Here is a 9,499-nt window from a genome sequence, read left to right on the forward strand (position 1 = left end):
GTTCATGAGTTCTGAGTTTATTATCCCACAGTTTCACAGAACATTTCCTTGTTAGTGTTATTCATAGGAAGAACAAAAGATTCCTCCATTGTTTCCGGCATTATTCTACCATGTTTATTTAGGATATACACTCTTACTCACTTTTCTCTTGAACCATATAATGCTATGAACCTTTTCTTTAGATGCAAGTATTTTTGCCATTCTTCCCAAATTCCTCAGTGTGGCTTCATTCTGAATTATTGCATCAATATTTTGGAGTGGGATACAATTTAATTTAAACTTACATTATATTCCTCACTGAAGTTAGTACCATACTCACTTCAGCATTCCCAAATCAATGGAAAGATACAGGCAGTCCATAGGGAAACTCGGGATATCCCAAAAGAAAAGTTAACTTCTTTCTGGAGATGCCTCTTAATGTTAAAATTAGAGTTAAGTGGTCTGATTTCATAATTCAGCTATTTCAATGATAATCTTATTATGTGAGATCCATGTGGACTGAAGTTAAAGATAGTGAACAAAATATTCCAAGTAAGATTGTCATTTCTCTTTTTCTTTTTCTATTTTTAAAAGTAATTGTAATTTCTGTTGAATACATGCCAGGTTATTTAATTTGTTGGTTTGGGGAGGAGTGGATTTTGAGTTGCCAAGAAATTATTACATACAACCTGTACAGAGGATGACAAGATTTACTTTAGAATTTTCTGAGTTGTTCCTCACAGTTATGTCTTTCTCTGACTAGTTTCTGTAAAACAATATCACTTGGATACTTTAAAGTGTATTAAATTGGAAGTTATTACAATTTAAGTATATTTGAACTTAAAGCATCTTTAACCAAGGAGTGATTGATTTCAATAGGCTTAATTTCCACTGTTTCAATAGTTCTTAATTGCTACAAAGAAAACCATATCAGTTGAAAATGTGAAATAGAAAGCACTGTTTAAAAAGCTAAAATCTCTTTGCATTTTCATAGTTATATAAAAACTACTTGTATTTTCTTTTGAACAGATGAGATTGTGATCCTATTTTAGATCAAATAAGACATTGCTTTAGTTTGCAAACTGAACCTTAGTCCTTAGTAAACTCAAATTTTGGCAATGTAACAAATGCAGCAACAACAAAGCCACTTCTGCATGTTGTTCTTCCTTGCAGCTTTGAGGAACTTCCCATATATCAAACACAAAGCCTAATATAATCTTGGTCATTCTTCTCCCTCTTGGGTGTCTTTGTAAATTGTATTGCTTTAGAAAATTGAATACAGTGACTACCCCACCAAAGACATCACAGAAGAGTGGGGAATACACACTAAGCAAAAAGATGTGTTTACTTGTAAGACCTCTTTTTCCTCCTGGATATTATCCTTTTGAAGCTATGTTGTTACCTAGTATATTTGAAATGTTTTAGCAGAAGCTAAGAGATTTCAATCAAAAGAAAAAAATAGACTTTACTCTTATGATTTTTTTCTCAGAAGAAGTGCTTTATTGCACTTAATATTGTATTTTATATATATATACACCCACACATATTCCATCATCACCATTAAAATACTTTTCATAGAAAATATATTTGAAAGCAGATTTATAGCTCATGGAAGGAAAGCAAATTCTGCATCTGGGATTCTGTGAAGCAGACAGCAATATTTTTGCTTGTAGCCTTTGACAATCTTTTCCCTGGGATCATAAATGTATCTAGAAATTAAGGCTTTTCTCTTGTGGTTACCTTTAAATTTCCCTTAAAATATAACCCATGTCATATTTAACTATAAATAAAAAATATGGAAATGGTCAGCATATATAAAGTAATCGTTCTTCTGATTTGCCTTAAAAATTTTTGAAAATCTTGAAAACAGAATTAATTCGTTTTTAGTCTTTTCCTGCCATGAGTGTTAGCTTTTTGGTATCAATGTGTTAGTAAGATAGATTCTGAATGCAAACTTATACCTGAGTACGATCCAGATTCCATTTTCATTTTTACCAGCTGTTTGTAAACATTGTGGGATAACTTGATCCGAAGATGATTGCTCTGTACTGAGTTCATTTTTGGCAACCAAAATGGATAAAGAATCAAAGTGTTCCATCATTATTCCTCTGGATATAGTGGAAAACTAAGTTTTACTGTTATTGATTGTAATACACAGGAAAATAAATGAAATTACACTGATCAATAGGAACAGTAATATTTAGAGAACAAAATTCTGTTACATTAATTCCAAATGTTGATCCCCCACCACATATCACATAATTCTTACAATTTATGATAGGTATCTGACTAGGTAGAACTTGTTATTCTGATATAGTACTATGTGAACAAGTGAGCTAAAATTTAGCGTAACAGAGAATGAGTTAATTTCGAAATGTTGCTGTCCAGACTACTAAAACACTTTTTGTTCTGAAGCAGGTGTGAAGTACAAGGAGCTGTCAAGTTCCCTGAAAAGCAGAGTTTGCTTACTCTTGTTTACATTTGGCTGGAAAAGGTCTGGCATTCTCTTCACTTACTTGTATTCCCAGAACTGTAAGGAAAGTGCCCCAGGTGCCTTGCAGCTGCTCGAGGAATTTAAAGTTCAGTAGCTTTCGGTTTTCTTCTAACAAATTGATAATCAGAATTGACAGGAGCAACAATATATCTGGGCAACCTGTGTGGGCATCAAAACCTGTCCTCAGGGTAGACCCCATCTGCAGGCTGCCCAGAAGCCACAGACCCATGAAACTTACACTAACACTTCATGATCCCCAGAGTGTAGGAGGGAGATTAGACTCCCAGGACTTTCAGTGCCAAAGAAAAAAAAAAGCCAACTGATGTTCTTCATCAAGAAATCAATATTTTCTGACATTTTTTTGTTTCACTATAAGGTTTATACTAACTGTGGTATGAAGAGGATTTGCCAGTGAGTGAGAAGTGTCTATGAAACTTCCTCAAGAGATCCCAGGAAAAGAAAACTCTGCATGTTCCTCTCTACCAAGGAAAGTTGAGGTGTAAACTTATTCTTCTTTCTTATCTCCTCACACATTGAAAATCCACATCACCTATCACCCATCCTCTAGGAGATAGGGATGCAGAAATGATCACAGTGCCATTATTTAACATTTAAATAACTACACGGTGCAGTAAGAGCTGGCAAGGCTTTGCTGGCATTTCAGGTTTTGTCAGCCTGGACATATGGGACTAATTGTGAATATAATTCTTCTCACTTTCACACATCCCAGGTTTTAGGAGTTGTTCTTAATGTGAATAACCCCGGCTTTTGCTGTCAAGATGTAGCCATAGGATGCTCGTTTACAAGACTTTTAAGAATGAGAGGAGATACAAACGGGAGAAAGTCAGAAATTTGGTTTTCAGGTATTAAGGGAAGGTACAGTATAAGCAGTGTGAGTAGTGTAGAAAATTGGAAAAACCTGAGATGAAAGACAGGGACATGATGAACACAAGGCAAAAGAAAAACACTTGCTTGGAGCAGCAAGAAAATGGCCTGAAACGGAAAGTGGTGTGTGTGGTGGTTTAGGGACCATGATTCTGGCACACACTTCATGTCTTGATGACTGTCCATAATTTGATCTCACTGGGAAGCAGCTTTATACTGATTCTTTTACCTGGAATGAATCTCTAGCCTCTCAGTAGGTCATTGATGGTAGATTTTGTAATGCTAAAGACTGAAGCTGAGAACAGAGGCAGATACAGTAATAGGAAAAAATGGTTTTTGCCATTCCCTTCCTTTCACTGTAAGATTTGTGATACTGTTGTCCAGTTATTACAGCTGAAGGAGCATATGACATTATCAGACTTCAATGGGAGAGAGAACAAAAAAATCTCTCTTTTTTTTGTTGATTTTTACTTTCTCATGAATGTAAATGAGGAGGCGAATATCTTGGCAGATTTGATGAATCATGTTGTCCATGCAAACTCTCAGACCCAAGAAATCATACTTCCTTTTAACGATGCAAGCAGAGTTCAGTAATCCAAAATTAATCTTCTGTTAGGAAAAGTTGTATACTATTTCTGATACTCTACAGGAAGAAAAGTCTTCTTCAAAAGTCAATACATACCTAACTGTATACTTACTGTAACTTCATTATTTTCAAGAGAGTGGATCAACATGCTGTTTTATGTTACAGGAAAATGGCTTCTTACTGAATTTTTCAGACCTTGATTTCTTAACAACAATAGTTGATACTATTTCCATCCAGTCTTTCTCCTCTATTTAACATCCTCCTGAAACAGAATTGCTTCTGTTTGCATTATACAAGTAGGCTTTGCTGGCTGTTCCTTCTACAGCTGTAGTTCATATCTAAGGTAGTTCAGGAGCCCATTAAGAGCAGCTATTAATGAAAGCAAGATAGTTCAGCCATCCCATTCACACATTTCACTGTATTTTGTCAATGGTTTACTTGCATTTGGGATTTCTCAGCTTGTTTACTCATAGCCATGAGAACACATCTTTATTGAGCATTGTTGTTCAAACTCCTTTTAGCTACCACTCCCAGAATAGTTCAAATTGCATGTCTGGGTACCACAGTTATCCAACAATCTGTCCTGTCAGGCAGAGATTTTTCAGACAGAAAAAATTACATGAGTAAACAATTTCTAGACAAGAACAAAACAAAACAAAACCAGGACAGCATCAATTATAAAGAGATCAAGACAATGAAAGGATAAATTTTATATGATTATTAAAAATAGTAAAAATGAAAATTGCAATGAGAACAGTAAAATTAGAAAAATAAAATTATCCTTTCTTCTATTACTCACGGATCAAATAAAAAGGGGTCTTACAGCATAAACAGTATTAAGTGCAGATATTTGCTAGTCACTGTTCACCCGTACACTTCAGTCTAATGGCTTTTCTTTTAAAAACAAGCTTAAATTTCCTTAGGCAAAGCCTGCACTGTTTGCTTTTTCAGAAGGAAACTTTGTTGCTCCTGAGACTCCTCCTATTCACCTGACATCTCCTATTCATCATAGTCAAGTCAGAATTTTGAAAAATAGCAGTCGATAAAGAAAGTCGATACTGTCACTGAAGAGAAGTATGCACATGATTTACTACATGAGAAATGAAATACCACTAAAGAATCATTCACTTAAACCTTTTCCAGTGGTAATGTTTCCCACTTGTAATAAATTTGGTATATTAATTCATGGTTTTGGTGTATGTAAAATGTAAATATGTTTTGTGAAATAAAATACAAGCAAGTTGGTCACGAAACCAACTAATTTTAGGATGGGTAACACCCAGGGGCTGCTATTCTGGGAAGGACAATACCTTGCCAGGAAATCTGGAGCCCGCTATTGACACCAGAACAAAGGGTAAATCAAGATTGAAACCAGTCCTCCAGGGCAGCAGAACTGTGAAACGCCCAGCCATCACGAAAAATACAATCAGGAGGACGCCTCTCATTCAGAATTTTGCTTCCCATTCATACACCAGACGAATGAACTTAGCACCCATCTTTATGCAGGGAAACCCCATTCAGCAGGCCTGACGGCAGAGATGAGTATGAAGAAACCAACCCAAAGACAAAGAACTGTGAGGAAATCCTCCTCCGCGGGCCAAAAAAACTGTATAAAACTGGGACCCCAAAAAAGATCAATTCGTGAACGAGGGGAATTACGGTGCAATAGAGGCCGTAGCTGATATTCTCCCAGTGTCGATCCCGGGCATTGGCACTGTGCTCCAACTGCTGGTTTGCCCAGATTTTTGTCCTGTAATTCTTTAATTAATAAAATTTTATTTTATTAATTGGAATTGGCTTGGCATTTGTAACACACCTGTTGTAACAGATTAAGAGCTCAAATAACCATAACCTAAGTCAATCTATCTTTTAAAACAACTTTAGTTGGCTATTATGGAAATATTCTAATTGGACTGAGATTTTGAGTGAATTACTTCAAATCAAGTCTTTTGGTTCTGATGAGCCTAGACAAATTAAAGCACATTGATATTGGTATTCATGTACACTCAAATCTTTGCTTAAAAATAATATGTAAAAGTGTCTTGACACATGGAGGTATGCTGGGAAAATCTGCAGCTGAGAAGGAGAAATATTTTCTCAAACTGCAGAACAGAAAAATACTGATGAGTGCTTTTACATTTGTGAAAAGAAAAAGGATGGTTATTGTCAGAGACACAAACTACACAGCTCCTTGTTTTAGAACACCATGTAACACCAGCACAGTTTCAGACTGTGTTTTCTGAAACTATTTGTGGCACTAAAAAGGAATAGTCAGTGTTCTGCATCTCTCTGGGATCAGCTTTCTGAAGTGAGCCTTCACCTTGCACTGTTCCAGGGCTGCTGCTGTCACTTTCTGGCTTCCAAGGCCAAACAAACTGGATGAGCTAATGCTGTTCAGAACTCTCACTGCATCTCTGCACTGTGCTGCTCAACACATCTGCAATGTTAGGTGCAGACAGCAGAACTGTACTGTGGCACAAGCAGTGTATTTACTTGGGCCCTGTGCTGTATTTCATCTCTAGTGCCCGTGTATCTTACTCCTGTGAACCACTCATTAACAAACAAGTGGGAATTACTTGTGAACACATATGGTTGTCTTTATACTGTGCCCAGGAGGAAAACACTTCAGTGCATTATTTCTACAGGAACAGAAGTACACATAAACCAGACAAAACACATTCCTGCATTTCTTAAAGTTAGTATGCAGACCCTCGAATAAAGATTGGCAGATGCAATGTGTTCTTTCAGTACCCATTAGTAACTGGTCAGTAACTTACCAAAGGAGGACATTAAACCATAGTGTCTTTGTTGTTAAACCACATTTATCTGTTATGAAGACTTTTGTGGAGTGAATCACTTCTAAAAGTTACTCCCATTTTGTAGACACATTCTTCCTTGTGACAGGATTGTTAACAGACAATTTGCAGTTTATTTTTGTGTGGGTTTCTGCTAGTATTTTAGCAAATCTGCACGAACTGGTACAAGATATACATATTTGTCATTCACTCTCATCCTTTTATATTTGTGGGCAGACTTCCTATAATAATCACTTGCCAAATGGAGGTACTTAGTTGTTTAATAATTATTCTGATATCAAAGTCAAACAAAATAATAAGAAATCACTCTCCAGCTGCTGTAAAAGACCAATGCGTGGATATTCCCATTAGGAACATGTCTCTGTGTATTATCACCTACCACTGTGCAGAGTTGTTTACTATTTTGTTATCTTCTGTATTTCAGGACATTGGAATATTAATGTTGTCAATGAATCAGGGAGCTGTATTGGCCATAGCCTATCATTAACCAGGGAGAGCAAAGGGGCATTTTATGACCTTTGGCTCCTACGTGAGAATCTCCCTCTGAATAACCTAACTGAAGTAATACGTGTGGAGGCTTAATAATGACTTTTGAGAAGTTCTGGGATGCTAATTTTTGTATTGAGTATACCTATTTGTATCCTGTAAATTCCTTAATTGTTAGTATCAGAAGACATGACATTATGTGAAATTCTCTCCAGCCTACTTCTCAAGAAATATACTTACGATGTGCACCAAAGCTTAACAACTACACCTGGCAGAGATGTGCAAACTGAAAAATAGAGAGTATTCACTCTGCTGCTTTCAGTAACCATCAGTTTAGGACATCCAGCAAATTGCCAGTGATACTGCAGATATTAAGACATAGGACTCCCTAATGCCTGCCGCAAGCCATACGATAGCTTTGGAATAAAGAATAAACAGTACAAAATGATGGCTGAAGCAAGTCAGAAGCTTCCTAGTTTCAGGCAGACATCTTTTACACAGTAAAATTCCCGTAACATAGAAATGCTCCTCAGAAAACTTGTAGAAAATTATGGCAAAGAAGTAATTATTACTGAATATTTTAAGTAACAAGTAGCATGGGAAGAATGCATTCACATTATTTTTGAGCTTTATTTGGCCACATATAGAGTCAATCAAAAATTCCTAGAAGGATTTCCCCCATATGTCATGTATTAATTAATGGCACTATATAATGGCACTAAGATATACTACAACATCCACATTAGCAGCCAGATTAAAATCTGGAAAAATATTGGAAAAGACAAGATACTAAATCACATTTGGCCTCCACAACCACATACATAAAGTAAGCAGAGCAAAATCAAAAGCCCATCATCCAAATCATGAATCCTTTAATGAATAAACAATCCTATAGAGAATATGTCTGATAAAGGGAAAGTTTTCTGCAGCCCAGGTTACTACCATCATTTTGCATCAGTTATCTGCCACTTTGATATTCAAAGCTCAGCCACCTCTGGGAAAGCCAAAAAAATATGCAGTGAAACTGAATGTCATCTGCATCTTTACAAAACCAGAGTTCCAGAAGCCACAGCATTTCACCTACAACCAAGTACAGTGCTACAAAACTGATCCAAGAATATGTGAACACTAGTCAGGCTTTGCTTTGCACCCTTACAGCAGAAGACAAGGCCACCACTCCATTTCTTGGCTGACTGCATACAGCTAAGGGCAGAAATAAAAGCCAGAATTTGCTTCTAAAAGATACCCTTGGGCACAGCCCTAAGCAAAGGTTGGTGTTTAACCTTCCAGTGGGAGTCACAGGAGGTAATGTGTCCCAGAGCCACACCTCAGGGGCCAAACTTAAATACATTGTTTCCTCATTGCTTCAGGGGGGTAATAATTTACTACTCAATCACGAGCATTGCCCATCATGTTGCAGCATGTGTGATGCGAGGTTCAGACTGCTTCTCTTCCATGTTTTCTGTCTGTCTCCATGCTCTGAAAAAGTTGTGCATGTTGCCATGGAAGGTTGCCTGCACACAGGAAGGAATGGAAGTGTATAAGAGACAGTCTTTTTTTCTAACTACTTTTGTATGTGCCTAGTCCAGATAAGTCCCCAGAGCACTGAATCTCTGTGGAATTTATAAAGTGGAATTTATAAAGACATTCTCCACAAGACCTGGCATTTCCTCATGGTACTTACTCGTCTTTTCTATATAATTTAAATTTATTGCTTTTTTGTAATTCCTTATTTTACCTAGCTGTAAGCAAATGAATAGAAGGCAGTATTTACACCCTTGGAAAAGGGTGATCAAATAAGGCTTGGAGGGGAGAAAAACATACTTGTTTTTCTCCTTTTATTTGTTTCATATGAATAACCTAAAAACAATCATATGCTAGACTTTATTTTATTATATGTGAAATATATAGGAAGAAATAAATATTGAAAAATAAAAGAGAAAGCTTATAGAAGGTTGCATACTCCACTAGGACTTACAAAATAGTTGGAATCCTAAAAGTATTGATTTAACTAAGGTTTTTTCTAAATTTAGCCAGATACCTTAGCATCTAGGAATTTGCCTTAGCTTTTGTTTTGTTGGTTCCTTGCTTGGAACCTTGAAACTTGCTTGGAAACTTGAAACTCATCAGCCCATAAAAATTCTCCTGCCATGAAGAAAAACTTGCTTCTATTGTATCAAAAAGACAGTGCATGTACTTCAATTCTTTCTATTAAACCTGAAAAAAACCTTTCTCTCTTTTTTCCCCCATTTT

The sequence above is a fragment of the Prinia subflava genome, chromosome 1, assembly GCF_021018805.1.
Source record: "Prinia subflava isolate CZ2003 ecotype Zambia chromosome 1, Cam_Psub_1.2, whole genome shotgun sequence".
Lineage (NCBI taxonomy): Eukaryota > Metazoa > Chordata > Aves > Passeriformes > Cisticolidae > Prinia > Prinia subflava.